The sequence below is a fragment of the Ambystoma mexicanum genome, chromosome 13, assembly GCF_040938575.1.
Source record: "Ambystoma mexicanum isolate Mex_15411 chromosome 13, UKY_AmexF1_1, whole genome shotgun sequence".
NCBI classification, from domain to species: Eukaryota; Metazoa; Chordata; class Amphibia; order Caudata; family Ambystomatidae; genus Ambystoma; species Ambystoma mexicanum.
In genome coordinates this window covers 43,507,628-43,527,816 of record NC_090938.1, presented here as the reverse complement: position 1 = coordinate 43,527,816, position 20,189 = coordinate 43,507,628, and positions in this window count along the sequence as shown.

Here is a 20,189-nt window from a genome sequence, read left to right as displayed (position 1 = left end):
GCCTGTAACCGAGTCCGGGCATCAGGGATATATAGGCGTTCCTGTACATAAGGTAATCCCGATATCAACCGTGCTTTTAGCCCTTGAAGAACCTCCCCATGGTCTGCAGCCCAATGGCGGATCCGTCCTAGTAACGAACCGGTTGCAGCACAGACACACATAACAGTGTTGTTTGGCAAAACAGGAAGAATTGCCTCCTCGGAGGGTGTATCAACTCCGATGCGAGAGAGTGCATCAGCCTTGCCATGCAAGGGGCCCGGTCGATAAGAAACCGTGAAATTGAATTGTGCAAAAAACAAATGCCACCTGATTTGTCTAGAGTTGGTACATTTCACCGTAGATAGAGCTTGTAGGTTACGGTGGTCCGTATAAACCGTGACAGGGTGTCGTCCCCCCAGTAGATGGTGTCTCCACTCCTTAAAAGCAGCTCAAATAGCCAGTAGCTCTCGTTCCATTATGGTATAATGTCTTTCCGGGGGAGTCAATTTCCTGGAAAAAAAAGCTACAGGGTGTAGCTGCCGAGTCGTGGGGCATTTTTGAGACAAGATAGCCCCAAGGGCAAGGGCAGAGGCATCAGCATCGATGATAAAAGGCAGTAGGGGGTCTGGATGTAGCAAGACCGGAGCCGTAGTAAACGCCTCTTTCAAGGTCTGAAAGGCGGCCTGAGCCTGAGTGTCCCAACAAAAGGGAACTGAAGGACTGGTAAGGGGTGTCAATGGGGCTACGATGGCTGAAAAGGATGCAATGAAACGTCTATAAAAATTAGCAAATCCTAGGAAAGATTGCAAACTCTTAAGCGAAGTGGGAGCAGGCCACTCAAGGACTGCTCGTATCTTTGCATCGTGCATATGAACACCCTGAGAGGATATCACGAACCCTAGAAACTCCACAGAGGAAACGTGAAAGGCACATTTTTCAGCTTTTGCATATAACCCATGTTCCCGAAGACGGAGCAACACCGTCCGAACATGTTCCTCATGTTGTGATAACGTTTCAGAGAATATTAATATATCATCCAGATATATTACAACAAAAACAGCCAACAAATCTCGGTAGATGTCATTGACAAAGTGTTGGAACGTTGTGGGGGCGTTACATAGGCCAAACGGCATTACTAGATATTCAAAAAGGCCGTATTTGCACTTAAAGGCAGTCTTCCATTCGTCGCCCGCACGCACTCTCACCAGATTGTAGGCCCCTCTTAAATCTAGTTTCGTAAAGAGTTTGGCGGTGGAGAGGCGATCCAACAATTCCGAAATGAGGGGTAATGGATACTGATTTTTTATTGTCACAGCGTTAAGTGCACGATAATCTACACAAGGCCGGAGATCCCCCTCCTTTTTAGGGACAAAAAAAATCGGGGAAGCAGCTGGAGAACGGGAAGGTCTTATATGGCCCAGTCTCAGAGACTTCTCAATGTACTCCTTTAGGTGCTCTTCCTCGGGCCGTGCCAAGGAATATATCCGTCCATGGGGGAGAATGGCATTGGGTACCAAATCAATCGGGCAGTCGTATTCCCGATGCGGCGGCAGTTGTTCAGACAAACCCTTGTCAAACACCTCAATCAGGTCCTGATATGCAGAAGGTATTTCCATCGTCGCCCTAGTAGTAGCGTTACAAGTGAGTGTACTCGAAACCAGAGCCCTGCATGGAGAGGGGAGAGATGTCCCCTGAACTGGAAAGCAATCCTCCAAACACAAGGGAGAAGAAAAAAGCACTGTTTCTTCCACCCAATCAATGATAGGGTTATGTTTACGCAACCACGGGAGGCCCAAAATGACCCCAAATTGCGGTGCAGAAATGAGATCGAAAGACAGGTATTCTGTATGCCCTTCCGTTGTGCTCATTCGCAAGGGTTGTGTTTGTTTTACGACATGACCCGAAACCAAACAGGAGCCATCTACTGCATAGACAAGTTCTGGTGACTCCTTAGGATCTACCAGGATACCATAGGTTGCTGCCAGATGTTCATCCATATAATTACCTGTTGCCCCGGAATCTATCATGACTGGACTAGAAAAAACTTGAGAGTTGGGCAACACAAAAGACATATCTAAGTATATGTGCGCGGCAGCGGCATGGAGGAATGAGCCATTGGAAGGCTGACCCTTCACATCGGCTCGATTTGGGGACGGGCTGTGGCGTTTCCCGCCCGTTTAGCAGGGCGTTTAGGGCAGACACGAATGAAGTGTCCCGTCTGTCCACAATACAGACATACATTGTTTTGCATTCTTCTCTCCCTCTCTGCCTTTGAGAGGGGACCTTTTACTGCCCCAATTTGCATGGGTTCTACATCCCCGGAGGCTGGAGAGGATCCCAATTCGGGTTTGCCAGGACGTAGATCAGGGTGACGGCGTTCTCCACGCCTTTGTTGCAGCCGAGCATCGACCTGCAACACCAAATCAAGCAATTCAGGAAATACTGAAGGGACAGAAGGGACGACAGATAACGCGTCCTTAAGTTCGTCTGATAATCCCTTATAAAAGACTGCCGCCTTTTTAGATTCAGGCCAAGAGGTTTCTGCGGCCAGCTGATTGAATCGGGCTAAATATGCCAAAAGGGGTTGTTTACCCTGGGATATTGCCAGAAATTCTAGGTCCGAAGCCTGAGCCTTATATCTGGTATCAAAGACCAGATTCATGGCGACAAGTAGGGCATCGAAATCGTACAAAACCGGGTCATCGGACTCCAGCAACGGATTCGCCCAGGCCGCAGCCATACCCCCTAGATGAGAGAGCACAAAAGCTGCTTTTGTTTCAGAATTAGGAAATGCCAAAGGACGGCATAGAAAATGTAAACGACATTGATTGACAAATGTCCTATACATTTTGGGATCTCCCGTGAAGCTTTCCGGTGGTGCCAATGGAAAAGGACCCGGCAACACCACAGGGGCTAGGGGTGTCGGAGGAACCGGTGGCGGTACAGGAGCGGGAACATCCCCAAACTCCTCATCCACCGGCAAGGGTTGCACAAAGCTTTGCATGACATCCATGCGTTGGTGCAAAGCGGCATGTGCTGCTGCCATGTCTGTGCGTAACGTGGTAAAGGCTTGCATCATAGCAGCCATAGGATCCGCATTAGGATCCATCTCGGACAGACAGGCACCAGTATTGGGCTCCTAAATCTGTCGCGCTCCGGATGTTTCACGATCTGTCTGGGGGATCACTTGGGCTAGATGCCGCTAAAGTAATTCAGACTTCCTTCCTGAGAGCACAGCGTGCAGGGAAAAGAACACCTGTCAGGCCAAGGGCTCAGGCAAGAAGGCGGAACGCACAGCGGAGCTAGAGGGAAGAAAACAAACAAAGCAAATATTACATACCGTTTGTTGACAATTCCAGTCCCTCTACCCCCTCCGAGACCCACAAGCTTACCTGTGTATTGCTTTTTTCCAGCGGAATACCTACTTGTGATAAGACACAAGACTGGGAGTGAGTGAAGGTCAGAGGAAGTGTTCTTTCTCGAAAGAAGGGGGATCAAAGACTTTCCCCCAATAATGGATAAGTAACGTCGACAGCAAAGCGTCCACAATCCAATGAGTGAAAGCAAAATCCAATGTTCTGAAATCAAATGAGCGGGGAAAAAAAAAACAGCAGAGCGTCCCACAATCCAAGGAGTGAAGCCAAGAGCCAAGTGTCCCAAGGTCCAAAGAGACAGAGTGATGCAGCGAAGCGTCCCAAAAACACCAACAAATGATGAGCACAGCAAAGCGTCCAACAAAAAAACCCACAAACAAAAAAGGTCAAGCAAAATTCACCGGGTGTAAATAAACAGCGCCGTTCTTGCTAGCGCGGTAAACAACACTTCAGGGAGTAATTAGAAGTGGTGTAAGATTTCTCGAACGCCTGGATGTAGGGTGTTTCTTTCTTCGCTCGGGGAGCGGATGGCCAGGAGCGATTGAGGAACACGGGGTTGAAGGGAGCCGGGAGCCAGACATGAGGAGCAGAACCCAAAGCAAGTCCGGTGTGTATTCCGTGGACGAGCAGGGGAGGAGATCAAACGGAGGTCTAAGACAGGATCAGGAAAACGGATAACAAGGTCCAAGGCAAAGGTAGGATTCGGCAACCAGGTAAGCAAGGAATCGGGAAAAGAACAACTTATCCCAGGAGTGTAGCTCGCGTAACGCAATGGTTTAGGAGCACCGGCTTACTGGGGGCGTGGCCAGATATAGGAAGTGAATACAAAGGAGGCGTGAAACGCACGCAAAAGAAAGTGAAAACGTTCCAAAGGATCCTTGCAGGCACGGTCCTCTTGGGAGATGTAGTTGTTTACTGGCGTTGGCGTCGGCGTTGCTGTAAACGCCAGGCCAAACGCCACGGGCTTCTCCCCTGGACATAAGAATGCCCTAGGAAACCGGGGGGCGTGACAGCGTAGCCTTTGCCCACATAAACACACACTCTGCATGCTGCATCCCCTTGTGCGCAGTCCTTGCCCCATAAATGTTCTGCATGTTGCATTTATTTGTGCGCAGTCCTTGCCGCATAAATACTCTGCATGTTGCATCCCCTTGTGTGGTCCTTGCCGCATAAATACTCTGCATGTTGTAACCCCTTGTGCGCAGTCCTTGCCCCTGTAAACAATCTGCAAGCTTTATCCCCTTGCGCGCAGTCCTTGCCCCATAAATGATCATGTTGCACCCTTGTGCGCATTCCTTGCCCCCATAAACACTCTGCAAGCTGTATCCCCTTGTGTGCAGTTCTTGCCCCATAAATGCTCTGCATGCTGCATCCCCTTTTGCGCAGTTCTTGCTGCATAAATTCTCTGCATGTTGCATCCACTTGTGCGCAGTCCTTGCCGCATAAATACTCTGCATTATGCATCCCTTTGTGCGCAGTCCTTGCCGCATAAATACTCTGCATGTTGCATCCCCTTGTGCGCAGTCCTTGCCCACATAAACACTCTGCATGCTGCATCCCCTTGTGTGCAGTCCTTGCCCCATAAATGCTCTGCATGTTGCATCCCCTTGTGCGCAGTCCGTACCCACATAAACACTCTGCAAGCTGTATCCCCTTGCGTGCAGTCCTTGCCCCATAAATGGTCTTCATGTTGCATCCCCTTGTGCGCTGTCCTTGCCGCATAAACACTCTGCATGTTGCATCCCCTGTGTGCAGTCCTTGCCCCAATAAACACTCTGCAAGCTGTATCCCCTTGCGCGCAGTCCTTGCCCCATAAATGCTCTGCATGTTGCATCCACTTGTGCGCAGTCCTTGCCGCATAAATACTCTGCATGTTGCATCCCCTTGTGCGCAGTCCTTGCCCCTATAAACACTCTGCAAGCTGTATCCCCTTGCGCGCAGTCCTTGCCCCATAAATTATCTTCATGTTGCATCCCCTTGTGTGCAGTCCTTGCCCCAGAAATTATCTTCATGTTGCATCCCCTTGTCGGCAGTCCTTGCCCCAGCAACTATCTTCATGTTGCATCCCCTTGTGCGCAGTCCTTGCCCCATAAATGATCTTCATGTTGCATCCACTTGTGCGCAGTCCTTGCCCCATAAATGCTCTGCATGCTGCATCCCCTTGTGCGCAGTCCTTGCCGCACAAATACTCTGCATGTTGCATCCCTTTGTGCGCAGTCCTTGCCGCATAAATACTCTGCATGTTGCATCCCCTTGTGCGCAGTCCTTGCCCACATAAACACTCTGCATGCTGCATCCCCTTGTGCGCAGTCCTTGCCCCATAAATGTTTTGCATGTTTCATTTACTTGTGCGCAGTCCTTGCCGCATAAATACTCTGCATGTTGCATCCCCTTGTGTGGTCCCTGCCGCATAAATACTCTGCACGTTGCATCCCCTTGTGCGCAGTCCTTGCCCCTGTAAACAATCTGCAAGCTTTATCCTCTTGCGCGCAGTCCTTGCCCCATAAATGATCTTCATGTTGCACCCTTGTGCGCATTCCTTGCCCCATAAATGCTCTGCATGCTGCATCCCCTTTTGCACAGTTCTTGCTGCATAAATACTCTGCATGTTGCATCCACTTGTGTGCAGTCCTTGCCGCATTAATACTCTGAATGTTGCATCCCCTTGTGCGCAGTCCTTGCCCATATAAACACTCTGTAAGCTGTATCCCCTTGTGCGCAGTCCTTGCCTCATCAATTATCTTCATGTTGCATCCACTTGTGCGCAGTCCTTGCCGCATAAATACTCTACATGTTGCATCCCGTGTGCAGTTTTTGCCACATAAATACTCTGCAAGATGTATCCCCTTGCACGCAGTCCTTGCCCCATAAATGCTCTGCATGTTGCATCCACTTGTGCGCAGTCCTTGCCGCATAAATACTCTACATGTTGCCTCCCGTGTGCAGTTTTTGCCCCATAAATACTCTGCAAGATGTATCCCCTTGCACGCAGTCCTTGTCCCATAAAACCTCTGCATGTTGCATCCACTTGTGCACAGTCCTTGCTGCATAAATACTCTGCATGTTGCATCCCCTTGTGCGCAGTCCTTGCCCCTATAAATACTCTTCAAGCTGTATCCCCTTGCGCGCAGTCCTTGTCCGATAAATTATCTTCATGTTGAATCCCCTTGTGTGCCGTCCTTGCCCCCAGAAATGATATTCATGTTGCATCCCCTTGTGCGCAGTCCTTGCCCACATAAACACTCTGCATGCTGCATCCCCTTGTGCGCAGTCCTTGCCGCATAAATGCTCTGCATGTTGCATCCACTTGTGCACAGTCCTTGCCGCATAAATACTCTGCATGTTGCATCCCCTTGTGCGCAGTCCGTACCCACATAAACACTCTGCAAGCTGTATCCCCTTGCGTGCAGTCCTTGCCCCATAAATGGTCTTCATGTTGCATCCCCTTGTGCGCTGTCCTTGCCGCATAAACACTCTGCATGTTGCATCCCCTGTGTGCAGTCCTTGCCCCAATAAACACTCTGCAAGCTGTATCCCCTTGCGCGCAGTCCTTGCCCCATAAATGCTCTGCATGTTGCATCCACTTGTGCGCAGTCCTTGCCGCATAAATACTCTGCATGTTGCATCCCCTTGTGCGCAGTCCTTGCCCCTATAAACACTCTGCAAGCTGTATCCCCTTGCGCGCAGTCCTTGCCCCATAAATTATCTTCATGTTGCATCCCCTTGTGTGCAGTCCTTGCCCCAGAAATTATCTTCATGTTGCATCCCCTTGTCGGCAGTCCTTGCCCCAGCAACTATCTTCATGTTGCATCCCCTTGTGCGCAGTCCTTGCCCCATAAATGATCTTCATGTTGCATCCACTTGTGCGCAGTCCTTGCCCCATAAATGCTCTGCATGCTGCATCCCCTTGTGCGCAGTCCTTGCCGCACAAATACTCTGCATGTTGCATCCCTTTGTGCGCAGTCCTTGCCGCATAAATACTCTGCATGTTGCATCCCCTTGTGCGCAGTCCTTGCCCACATAAACACTCTGCATGCTGCATCCCCTTGTGCGCAGTCCTTGCCCCATAAATGTTTTGCATGTTTCATTTACTTGTGCGCAGTCCTTGCCGCATAAATACTCTGCATGTTGCATCCCCTTGTGTGGTCCCTGCCGCATAAATACTCTGCACGTTGCATCCCCTTGTGCGCAGTCCTTGCCCCTGTAAACAATCTGCAAGCTTTATCCTCTTGCGCGCAGTCCTTGCCCCATAAATGATCTTCATGTTGCACCCTTGTGCGCATTCCTTGCCCCATAAATGCTCTGCATGCTGCATCCCCTTTTGCACAGTTCTTGCTGCATAAATACTCTGCATGTTGCATCCACTTGTGTGCAGTCCTTGCCGCATTAATACTCTGAATGTTGCATCCCCTTGTGCGCAGTCCTTGCCCATATAAACACTCTGTAAGCTGTATCCCCTTGTGCGCAGTCCTTGCCTCATCAATTATCTTCATGTTGCATCCACTTGTGCGCAGTCCTTGCCGCATAAATACTCTACATGTTGCATCCCGTGTGCAGTTTTTGCCACATAAATACTCTGCAAGATGTATCCCCTTGCACGCAGTCCTTGCCCCATAAATGCTCTGCATGTTGCATCCACTTGTGCGCAGTCCTTGCCGCATAAATACTCTACATGTTGCCTCCCGTGTGCAGTTTTTGCCCCATAAATACTCTGCAAGATGTATCCCCTTGCACGCAGTCCTTGTCCCATAAAACCTCTGCATGTTGCATCCACTTGTGCACAGTCCTTGCTGCATAAATACTCTGCATGTTGCATCCCCTTGTGCGCAGTCCTTGCCCCTATAAATACTCTTCAAGCTGTATCCCCTTGCGCGCAGTCCTTGTCCGATAAATTATCTTCATGTTGAATCCCCTTGTGTGCCGTCCTTGCCCCCAGAAATGATATTCATGTTGCATCCCCTTGTGCGCAGTCCTTGCCCACATAAACACTCTGCATGCTGCATCCCCTTGTGCGCAGTCCTTGCCGCATAAATGCTCTGCATGTTGCATCCACTTGTGCACAGTCCTTGCCGCATAAATACTCTGCATGTTGCATCCCCTTGTGCGCAGTCCGTACCCACATAAACACTCTGCAAGCTGTATCCCCTTGCGTGCAGTCCTTGCCCCATAAATGGTCTTCATGTTGCATCCCCTTGTGCGCTGTCCTTGCCGCATAAACACTCTGCATGTTGCATCCCCTGTGTGCAGTCCTTGCCCCAATAAACACTCTGCAAGCTGTATCCCCTTGCGCGCAGTCCTTGCCCCATAAATGCTCTGCATGTTGCATCCACTTGTGCGCAGTCCTTGCCGCATAAATACTCTGCATGTTGCATCCCCTTGTGCGCAGTCCTTGCCCCTATAAACACTCTGCAAGCTGTATCCCCTTGCGCGCAGTCCTTGCCCCATAAATTATCTTCATGTTGCATCCCCTTGTGTGCAGTCCTTGCCCCAGAAATTATCTTCATGTTGCATCCCCTTGTCGGCAGTCCTTGCCCCAGCAACTATCTTCATGTTTCATCCCCTTGTGCGCAGTCCTTGCCCCATAAATGATCTTCATGTTGCATCCACTTGTGCGCAGTCCTTGCCCCATAAATGCTCTGCATGCTGCATCCCCTTGTGCGCAGTCCTTGCCGCACAAATACTCTGCATGTTGCATCCCTTTGTGCGCAGTCCTTGCCGCATAAATACTCTGCATGCTGCATCCCCTTGTGCGTAGCCCTTGCCCAAATAAACACACACTCTGCATGCTGCATCCCCTTGTGCGCAGTCCTTGCCCCATAAATGTTCTGCATGTTGCATTTACTTGTGCGCAGTCCTTGCCGCATAAATACTCTGCATGTTGCATCCCCTTGTGTGGTCCTTGCCGCATAAATACTCTGCATGTTGCATCCCCTTGTGCGCAGTCCTTGCCCCTGTAAACACTCTGCAAGCTGTATCCCCTTGCGCGCAGTCCTTGCCCCATAAATTATCTTCATGTTGCATCCACTTGTGCGCAGTCGTTGCCCCATAAATGATCTTCATGTTGCATCCACTTGTGCGCAGTCCTTGTCCCTACAAACTCTCTGCGTGCTGCATCCCCTTGTGCTTAGCCCTTGCCCACATAAACACTCTGCATGATGCATCCCGTGGTGCGCAGTCCTTGCCCACATAAACACTCTGCAGGTTGCATCCACTTGTGCGCAGTCCTTGCCGCATAAATACTCTGCATGTTGCATCCCTTTGTGCACAGTCCTTGCCGCATAAATACTCTGCATGTTGCATCCTCTTGTGCGCAGTCCTTGCCCACATAAACACTCTGCATGCTGCATCCCCTTGTGCGCAGTCCTTGCCCCATAAATGTTCTGCATGTTGCATTTACTTGTGCGCAGTCCTTGCTGCATAAATACTCTGCATGTTGCATCCCCTTGTGTGGCCCTTGCCGCATAAATACTCTGCATGTTACGTCCCCTTGTGCGCAGTCCTTGCCCCTGTAAACAATCTGCAAGCTTTATCCCCTTGTGCACAGTCCTTGCCCCATAAATGATCTTCATTTTGCACCCTTGTGCGCATTCCTTGCCCCATAAATGCTCTGCATGCTGCATCCCCTTTTGCGCAGTTCTTGCTGCATAAATACTCTGCATGTTGCATCCACTTGTGTGCAGTCCTTGCCGCATCAATACTCTGAATGTTGCATCCCCTTGTGCGCAGTCCTTGCCCATATAAACACTCTGTAAGCTGTATCCCCTTGTCCGCAGTCCTTGCCTCATAAATTATCTTCATGTTGCATCCACTTGTGCGCAGTCCTTGCCGCATAAATACTCTACATGTTGCATCCCGTGTGCAGTTTTTGCCCCATAAATACTCTGCAAGATGTATCCCCTTGCACGCAGTCCTTGTCCCATAAATCCTCTGCATGTTGCATCCACTTGTGCACAGTCCTTGCTGCATAAATACTCTGCATGTTGCATCCCCTTGTGCGCAGTCCTTGCCCCTATAAATACTCTTCAAGCTGTATCCCCTTGCGCGCAGTCCTTGTCCGATAAATTATCTTCATGTTGAATCCCCTTGTGTGCCGTCCTTGCCCCCAGAAATGATATTCATGTTGCATCCCCTTGTGCGCAGTCCTTGCCCACATAAACACTCTGCATGCTGCATCCCCTTGTGCGCAGTCCTTGCCGCATAAATGCTCTGCATGTTGCATCCACTTGTGCACAGTCCTTGCCGCATAAATACTCTGCATGTTGCATCCCCTTGTGCGCAGTCCGTACCCACATAAACACTCTGCAAGCTGTATCCCCTTGCGTGCAGTCCTTGCCCCATAAATGGTCTTCATGTTGCTCCCCTTGTGCGCTGTCCTTGCCGCATAAACACTCTGCATGTTGCATCCCCTGTGTGCAGTCCTTGCCCCAATAAACACTCTGCAAGCTGTATCCCCTTGCGCGCAGTCCTTGCCCGATAAATGCTCTGCATGTTGCATCCACTTGTGCGCAGTCCTTGCCGCATAAATACTCTGCATGTTGCATCCCCTTGTGCGCAGTCCTTGCCCCTATAAACACTCTGCAAGCTGTATCCCCTTGCGCGCAGTCCTTGCCCCATAAATTATCTTCATGTTGCATCCCCTTGTGTGCAGTCCTTGCCCCAGAAATTATCTTCATGTTGCATCCCCTTGTCGGCAGTCCTTGCCCCAGCAACTATCTTCATGTTGCATCCCCTTGTGCGCAGTCCTTGCCCCATAAATGATCTTCATGTTGCATCCACTTGTGCACAGTCCTTGCCCCATAAATGCTCTGCATGCTGCAACCCCTTGTGCGCAGTCCTTGCCGCACAAATACTCTGCATGTTGCATCCCTTTGTGCGCAGTCCTTGCCGCATAAATACTCTGCATGTTGCATCCCCTTGTGCGCAGTCCTTGCCCACATAAACACTCTGCATGCTGCATCCCCTTGTGCGCAGTCCTTGCCCCATAAATGTTTTGCATGTTGCATTTACTTGTGCGCAGTCCTTGCCGCATAAATACTCTGCATGTTGCATCCCCTTGTGTGGTCCTTGCCGCATAAATACTCTGCACGTTGCATCCCCTTGTGCGCAGTCCTTGCCCCTGTAAACAATCTGCAAGCTTTATCCTCTTGCGCGCAGTCCTTGCCCCATAAATGATCTTCATGTTGCACCCTTGTGCGCATTCCTTGCCCCATAAATGCTCTGCATGCTGCATCCCCTTTTGCACAGTTCTTGCTGCATAAATACTCTGCATGTTGCATCCACTTGTGTGCAGTCCTTGCCGCATTAATACTCTGAATGTTGCATCCCCTTGTGCGCAGTCCTTGCCCATATAAACACTCTGTAAGCTGTATCCCCTTGTGCGCAGTCCTTGCCTCATAAATTATCTTCATGTTGCATCCACTTGTGCGCAGTCCTTGCCGCATAAATACTCTACATGTTGCATCCCGTGTGCAGTTTTTGCCACATAAATACTCTGCAAGATGTATCCCCTTGCACGCAGTCCTTGCCCCATAAATGCTCTGCATGTTGCATCCACTTGTGCACAGTCCTTGCTGCATAAATACTCTGCATGTTGCATCCCCTTGTGCGCAGTCCTTGCCCCTATAAATACTCTGCAAGCTGTATCCCCTTGCGCGCAGTCCCTGCCCCATAAATTATCTTCATGTTGCATCCCCTTGTGTGCCGTCCTTGCCCCCATAAATGATATTCATGTTGCATCCTCTTGTGCGCAGTCCTTGCCCACATAAACACTCTGCATGCAGCATCCCCTTGTGCGCAGTCCTTGCCCCATAAATGCTCTGCATGTTGCATCCACTTGTGCACAGTCCTTGCCGCATAAATACTCTGCATGTTGCAACCCCTTGTGCGCAGTCCGTACCCACATAACCACTCTGCAAGCTGTATCGCCTTGCGTGCAGTCCTTGCCCCATAAATGGTCTTCATGTTGCATCTCCTTGTGCGCAGTCCTTGCCGCATAAACACTGTGCATGTTGCATCCCCTGTGTGCAGTCCTTGCCCCTATAAACACTCTGCAAACTGTATCCCCCTGCACGCAGTCCTTCCCCCATAAATGCTCTGCATGTTGCATCCACTTGTGCGCAGTCCTTGCCGCATAAATACTCTGCATGTTGCATCCCCTTGTGCGCAGTCCTTGCCCCTATAAACACTCTGCAAGCTGTATCCCCTTGTGCGCAGTCCTTGCCCCATAAATTATCTTCATGTTGCATCCCCTTGTGTGCAGTCCTTGCCCCAGAAATTATCTTCATGTTGCATCCCCTTGTCGGCAGTCCTTGCCCCAGCAACTATCTTCATGTTGCATCCCCTTGTGCGCAGACCTTGCCCCATAAATGATCTTCATGTTGTATCCACTTGTGCGCAGTCCTTGCCCCATAAATGCTCTGCATGCTGCATCCCCTTGTGCGCAGTCCTTGCCCACATAAACTCTGCATGCTGAATCCCCTTGTGTGCCACCCATGCCCCCATAAATGCTCTGCATGTTGCATCCACTTGTGCATAGCCCATGTCCCTATAAACACTCTGCATGCTGCATCCGCTTGTGTGCAGTCCTTGCCCACATAAACACTCTGCATGTTGCACCCACTTGTGCGCATTCCTTGCCCCCATAAACGCTCTGCAAGCTGTATCCCCTTGTGTGCAGTCCTTGCCCCTGTAAACACTCTGCAAGCTGTATCCCCTTGCGCGCAATCCTTGCCCCATAAATTATCTTCATGTTGCATCCACTTGTGCGCAGTCCTTGCCCCATGAATGATCTTCATGTTGCATCCACTTGTGCGCAGTCCTTGTCCCTATAAACACTCTGCATGCTGCATCCCCTTGTGCGTAGCCTTTGCCCACATAAACACACACTCTGCATGCTGCATCCCCTTGTGCGCAGTCCTTGCCCCATAAATGTTCTGCATGTTGCATTTATTTGTGCGCAGTCCTTGCCGCATAAATACTCTGCATGTTGCATCCCCTTGTGTGGTCCTTGCCGCATAAATACTCTGCATGTTGTAACCCCTTGTGTGCAGTCCTTGCCCCTGTAAACAATCTGCAAGCTTTATCCCCTTGCACGCAGTCCTTGCCCCATAAATGATCACGTTGCACCCTTGTGCGCATTCCTTGCCCCCATAAACACTCTGCAAGCTGTATCCCCTTGTGTGCAGTCCCTGCCCCATAAATGCTCTGCATGCTGCATCCCCTTTTGCGCAGTTCTTGCTGCATAAATTCTCTGCATGTTGCATCCACTTGTGCGCAGTCCTTGCCGCATAAATACTCTGCATTATGCATCCCTTTGTGCGCAGTCCTTGCCCCTGTAAACAATCTGCAAGCTTTATCCCCTTGTGCACAGTCCTTGCCCCATAAATGATCTTCATGTTGCACCCTTGTGCGCATTCCTTGCACCATAAATGCTCTGCATGCTGCATCCCCTTTTGCGCAGTTCTTGCTGCATAAATACTCTGCATGTTGCATACACCTGTGTGCAGTCCTTGCCGCATCAATACTCTGAATGTTGCATCCCCTTGTGCGCAGTCCTTGCCCATATAAACACTCTGTAAGCTGTATCCCCTTGTGCGCAGTCCTTGCCTCATAAATTATCTTCATGTTGCATCCACTTGTGCGCAGTCCTTGCCGCATAAATACTCTACATGTTGCATCCCGTGTGCAGTTTTTGCCCCATAAATACTCTGCAAGATGTATCCCCTTGCACGCAGTCCTTGCCCCATAAATGCTCTGCATGTTGCATCCACTTGTGCACAGTCCTTGCTGCATAAATACTCTGCATGTTGCATCCCCTTGTGCGCAGTCCTTGCCCCTATAAATACTCTTCAAGCTGTATCCCCTTGCGCGCAGTCCTTGTCCCATAAATTATCTTCATGTTGCATCCCCTTGTGTGCCGTCCTTGCCCCCAGAAATTATATTCATGTTGCATCCCCTTGTGCGCAGTCCTTGCCCACATAAACACTCTGCATGCTGCATCCCCTTGTGCGCAGTCCTTGCCGCATAAATGCTCTGCATGTTGCATCCACTTGTGCACAGTCCTTGCCGCATAAATACTCTGCATGTTGCATCCCCTTGTGCGCAGTCCGTACCCACATAAACACTCTGCAAGCTGTATCCCCTTGCGTGCAGTCCTTGCCCAATAAATGGTCTTGATGTTGCATCCCCTTGTGCGCTGTCCTTGCCGCATAAACACTCTGCATGTTGCATCCCCTGTGTGCAGTCCTTGCCCCAATAAACACTCTGCAAGCTGTATCCCCTTGCGCGCAGTCCTTGCCCCATAAATGCTCTGCATGTTGCATCCACTTGTGCGCAGTCCTTGCCGCATAAATACTCTGCATGTTGCATCCCCTTGTGCGCAGTCCTTGCCCCTATAAACACTCTGCAAGCTGTATCCCCTTGCGCGCAGTCCTTGCCCCATAAATTATCTTCATGTTGCATCCCCTTGTGTGCAGTCCTTGCCCCAGAAATTATCTTCATGTTGCATCCCCTTGTCGGCAGTCCTTGCCCCAGCAACTATCTTCATGTTGCATCCCGTTGAGCGCAGTCCTTGCCCCATAAATGATCTTCATGTTGCATCCACTTGTGCGCAGTCCTTGCCCCATAAATGCTCTGCATGCTGCATCCCCTTGTGCGCAGTCCTTGCCGCATAAATACTCTGCATGTTGCATCCCTTTGTGCGCAGTCCTTGCCGCATAAATACTCTGCATGTTGCATCCCCTTGTGCGCAGTCCTTGCCCACATAAACACTCTGCATGCTGCATCCCCTTGTGCGCAGTCCTTGCCCCATAAATGTTTTGCATGTTGCAATTACTTGTGCGCAGTCCTTGCCGCATAAATACTCTGCATGTTGCATCCCCTTGTGTGGTCCTTGCCGCATAAATACTCTGCATGTTGCATCCCCTTGTGCGCAGTCCTTGCCCCTGTAAACAATCTGCAAGCTTTATCCCCTTGCCCGCAGTCCTTGCCCCATAAATGATCTTCATGTTGCACCCTTGTGCGCATTCCTTGCCCCATAAATGCTCTGCATGCTGCATCCCCTTTTGCACAGTTCTTGCTGCATAAATACTCTGCATGTTGCATCTACTTGTGTGCAGTCCTTGCCGCATTAATACTCTGAATGTTGCATCCCCTTGTGCGCAGTCCTTGCCCTTATAAACACTCTGTAAGCTGTATCCCCTTCTGCGCAGTCCTTGCCTCATAAATTATCTTCATGTTGCATCCACTTGTGCGCAGTCCTTGCCGCATAAATACTCTACATGTTGCATCCCGTGTGCAGTTTTTGCCACATAAATACTCTGCAAGATGTATCCCCTTGCACGCAGTCCTTGCCCCATAAATGCTCTGCATGTTGCATCCCCTTGTGCGCAGTCCTTGCCCCTATAAATATTCTGCAAGCTGTATCTCCTTGCGCGCAGTCCCTGCCCCATAAATTATCTTCATGTTGCATCCCCTTGTGTGCCGTCCTTGCCCCATAAATGATATTCATGTTGCATCCCCTTGTGCGCAGTCCTTGCCCACATAAACACTCTGCATGCAGCATCCTCTTGTGTGCAGTCCTTGCCCCATAAATGCTCTGCATGTTGCATCCACTTGTGCACAGTCCTTGCAGCATAAATACTCTGCATGTTGCATCCCCTTGTGCGCAGTCCGTACCCACATAAACACTCTGCAAGCTGTATCCCCTTGCGTGCAGTCCTTGCCCCATAAATGGTCTTCATGTTGCATCTCCTTGTGCGCAGCCCTTGCCGCATAAACACTGTGCATGTTGCATCCCCTGTGTGCAGTCCTTGCCCCTATAAAAACTCTGCAAACTGTATCCCCTTGCGCGCAGTCCTTGCCCCATAAATGCTCTGCATGTTGCATCCACTTGTGCGCAGTCCTTGCCGCATAAATACTCTGCATGTTGCATCCCCTTGTGCGCAGTCCTTGCCCCTATAAACACTCTGCAAGCTGTATCCCCTTGTGCGCAGTCCTTGCCCCATAAATTATCTTCATGTTGCATCCCCTTGTGTGCAGTCCTTGCCCCAGAAATTATCTTCATGTTGCATCCCCTTGTCGGCAGTCCTTGCCCCAGCAACTATCTTCATGTTCATCCCCTTGTGCGCAGACCTTGCCCCATAAATGATCTTCATGTTGTATCCACTTGTGCGCAGTCCTTGCCCCATAAATGCTCTGCATGCTGCATCCCCTTGTGCGCAGTCCTTGCCCACATAAACTCTGCATGCTGAATCCCCTTGTGTGCCACCCATGCCCCCATAAATGCTCTGCATGTTGCATCCACTTGTGCATAGCCCATGTCCCTATAAACACTCTGCATGCTGCATCCGCTTGTGTGCAGTCCTTGCCCACATAAACACTCTGCATGTTGCACCCACTTGTGCGCATTCCTTGCCCCCATAAACGCTCTGCAAGCTGTATCCCCTTGTGTGCAGTCCTTGCCCCTGTAAACACTCTGCAAGCTGTATCCCCTTGCGCGCAGTCCTTGCCCCATAAATTATCTTCATGTTGCATCCACTTGTGCGCAGTCCTTGCCCCATGAATGATCTTCATGTTGCATCCACTTGTGCGCAGTCCTTGTCCCTATAAACACTCTGCATGCTGCATCCCCTTGTGCGTATGTCGCGCTCCGGATGTTCCACGATCTGTCTGGGGGATCACTTGGGCTAGATGCCGCTAAAGTAATTCAGACTTCCTTCCTGAGAGCACAGCGTGCAGGGAAAAGAACACCTGTCAGGCCAAGGGCTCAGGCAAGAAGGCGGAACGCACAGCGGAACTAGAGGGAAGAAAACAAACAAAGCAAATATTACATACCGTTTGTTGACAATTCCAGTCCCTCTACCCCCTCCGAGACCCACAAGCTTACCTGTGTATTCCTTTTTTCCAGCGGAATACCTACTTGTGATAAGACACAAGACTGGGAGTGAGTGAAGGTCAGAGGAAGTGTTCTTTCTCGAAAGAAGGGGGATCAAAGACTTTCCCCCAATAATGGATAAGTAACGTCGACAGCAAAGCGTCCACAATCCAATGAGTGAAAGCAAAATCCAATGTTCCGAAATCAAATGAGCGGGGAAAAAAAACAGCAGAGCATCCCACAATCCAAGGAGTGAAGCCAGGAGCCAAGTGTCCCAAGGTCCAAAGAGACAGAGCGATGCAGCGAAGCGTCCCAAAAACACCAACAAATGATGAGCACAGCAAAGCGTCCAACAAAAAAACCCACAAACAAAAAAGGTCAAGCAAAATTCACCGGGTGTAAATAAACAGCGCCGTTCTTGCTAGCGCGGTAAACAACACTTCAGGGAGAAATTAGAAGTGGTGTAAGATTTCTCAAACGCCTGGATGTAGGGTGTTTCTTTCTTCGCTCGGGGAGCAGATGGCCAGGAGCGATTGAGGAACACGGGGTTGAAGGGAGCCGGGAGCCAGACATGAGGAGCAGAACCCAAAGCAAGTCCGGTGTGTATTCCGAGGTCGAGCAGGGGAGGAGATCAAACGGAGGTCTAAGACAGGATCAGGAAAACGGATAACAAGGTCCAAGGCAAAGGTAGGATTCGGCAACCAGGTAAGCAAGGAATCGGGAAAAGAACAACTTATCCCAGGAGTGTAGCTCGCGTAATCCAATGGTTTAGGAGCACCGGCTTACTGGGGGCGTGGCCAGATATAGGAAGTGAATACAAAGGAGGCGTGAAACGCATGCAAAAGAAAGTGAAAACGTTCCAAAGGATCCTTGCAGGCACGGTCCTCTTGGGAGATGTAGTTGTTTACTGGCGGTGGCGTCGGCGTTGCTGTAAACGCCAGGCCAAACGCCACGGGCTTCTCCCCTGGACATAAGAATGCCCTAGGAAACCAGGGGGCGTGACAGTACCCCACCTCAAAGATGGGCGACCCCCGGGTCTCGAACCACGAGACCGGAGAAACGCCTGCAAAAGATGCGGAGCGTGGAGATTCGAGGCGGGCTCCCAGGTACGATCTTCTGGGCCATAGCCTTTCCAATCCACTAGATAATGCCGGGTACCCCGGACCACTCGGGTATCTAATATAGCCTGTACCTCATATTCCTCTTCCCCCTGAATCGTAATGGGAGCGGGACGATTGCACAAGCGCGTACCGGCAACATAAGGCCGCAATAGGGAGACATGGAACACGGGGTGGATCTTCCGAGGTGAAGGTATGTCCAAGCGATAGGCTACTGCGTTAATGCATCATGTGATGGTATAGGGACCTACGTAGCGAGGGTTCAGCTTACGTTTGCCCGGTATGCGAAGGTGCACAGTGGATAGCCAGACCTTATCCCCCAGGTGATACTGCGGGGCTGACCTGCGATGCCTATCAGCATTTCGTTTTGTGCGATCCTGTGCTTGGTGTAGATGCTGAAGCACATTGGCACGGATAGACCGTAACGACTGGGCTGTTGCCTGAGCTGCGGGTACTCGTGCCACCGAAGGAAGGATGGACGGTAGAACTCGAGGATGTAAACCGTACATGGCATAGACGGGTGAACAACCAGCCGATGCATGGCAGGCATTGTTGTAAGCGAATTCCGCAGCCCCCAATACGGACAGCCAGTCCGATTGATATTGCAGACATAAACATCGAAGATACTGCTCCATGGTGGCATTAAGACGTTCTGTCTGCCCGTCCGTCTGAGGATGGTATGCTGAGGACAGGCGAACGTCAATGCCAAGAAAACGGGTGAGAGCCAACCAAAAACGCGAGGTGAATTGGGATCCACGGTCTGAGATAAGGACCAGAGGAAGGCCGAATAGGCGGACCACCTGTTCGAAAAACAACTTGGCCAATGCAGGAGCAGAAGGGACACCTTTGCAAGGGATAAACCGGGCCATCTTGGTGAAGGTATCTACTACCACCAGGATAGTGGTTAACCCTTGGACCGGTGGTAGTTCCACCACGAAATCAAGTGACACAGTGTGCCATGGACGTGACGGGATGGGCATTTTCTGGAGAAGCCCCACCGGTTTTCCAGGTACCGTTTTACATTGTGTACATACGGCACATTTGGATACATACTCTGCCACATCCCGTTTCATATTGGGCCACCAACACCACCAGAGGAGTAGGTCAGTTGTCTTAGTTTGTCCTGGATGGGCCGCTAGGCGAGTATCATGGGACCAGTTTAGGGCCTGTAACCGAGTCCGGGCATCAGGGATATATAGGCGTTCCTGTACATAAGGTAATCCCGATATCAACCGTGCTTTTAGCCCTTGAAGAACCTCCCCATGGTCTGCAGCCCAATGGCGGATCCGTCCTAGTAACGAACCGGTTGCAGCACAGACACACATAACAGTGTTGTTTGGCAAAACAGGAAGAATTGCCTCCTCGGAGGGTGTATCAACTCCGATGCGAGAGAGTGCATCAGCCTTGCCATGCAAGGGGCCCGGTCGATAAGAAACCGTGAAATTGAATTGTGCAAAAAACAAATGCCACCTGATTTGTCTAGAGTTGGTACATTTCACCGTAGATAGAGCTTGTAGGTTACGGTGGTCCGTATAAACCGTGACAGGGTGTCGTCCCCCCAGTAGATGGTGTCTCCACTCCTTAAAAGCAGCTCAAATAGCCAGTAGCTCTCGTTCCATTATGGTATAATGTCTTTCCGGGGGAGTCAATTTCCTGGAAAAAAAAGCTACAGGGTGTAGCTGCCGAGTCGTGGGGCATTTTTGAGACAAGATAGCCCCAAGGGCAAGGGCAGAGGCATCAGCATCGATGATAAAAGGCAGTAGGGGGTCTGGATGTAGCAAGACCGGAGCCGTAGTAAACGCCTCTTTCAAGGTCTGAAAGGCGGCCTGAGCCTGAGTGTCCCAA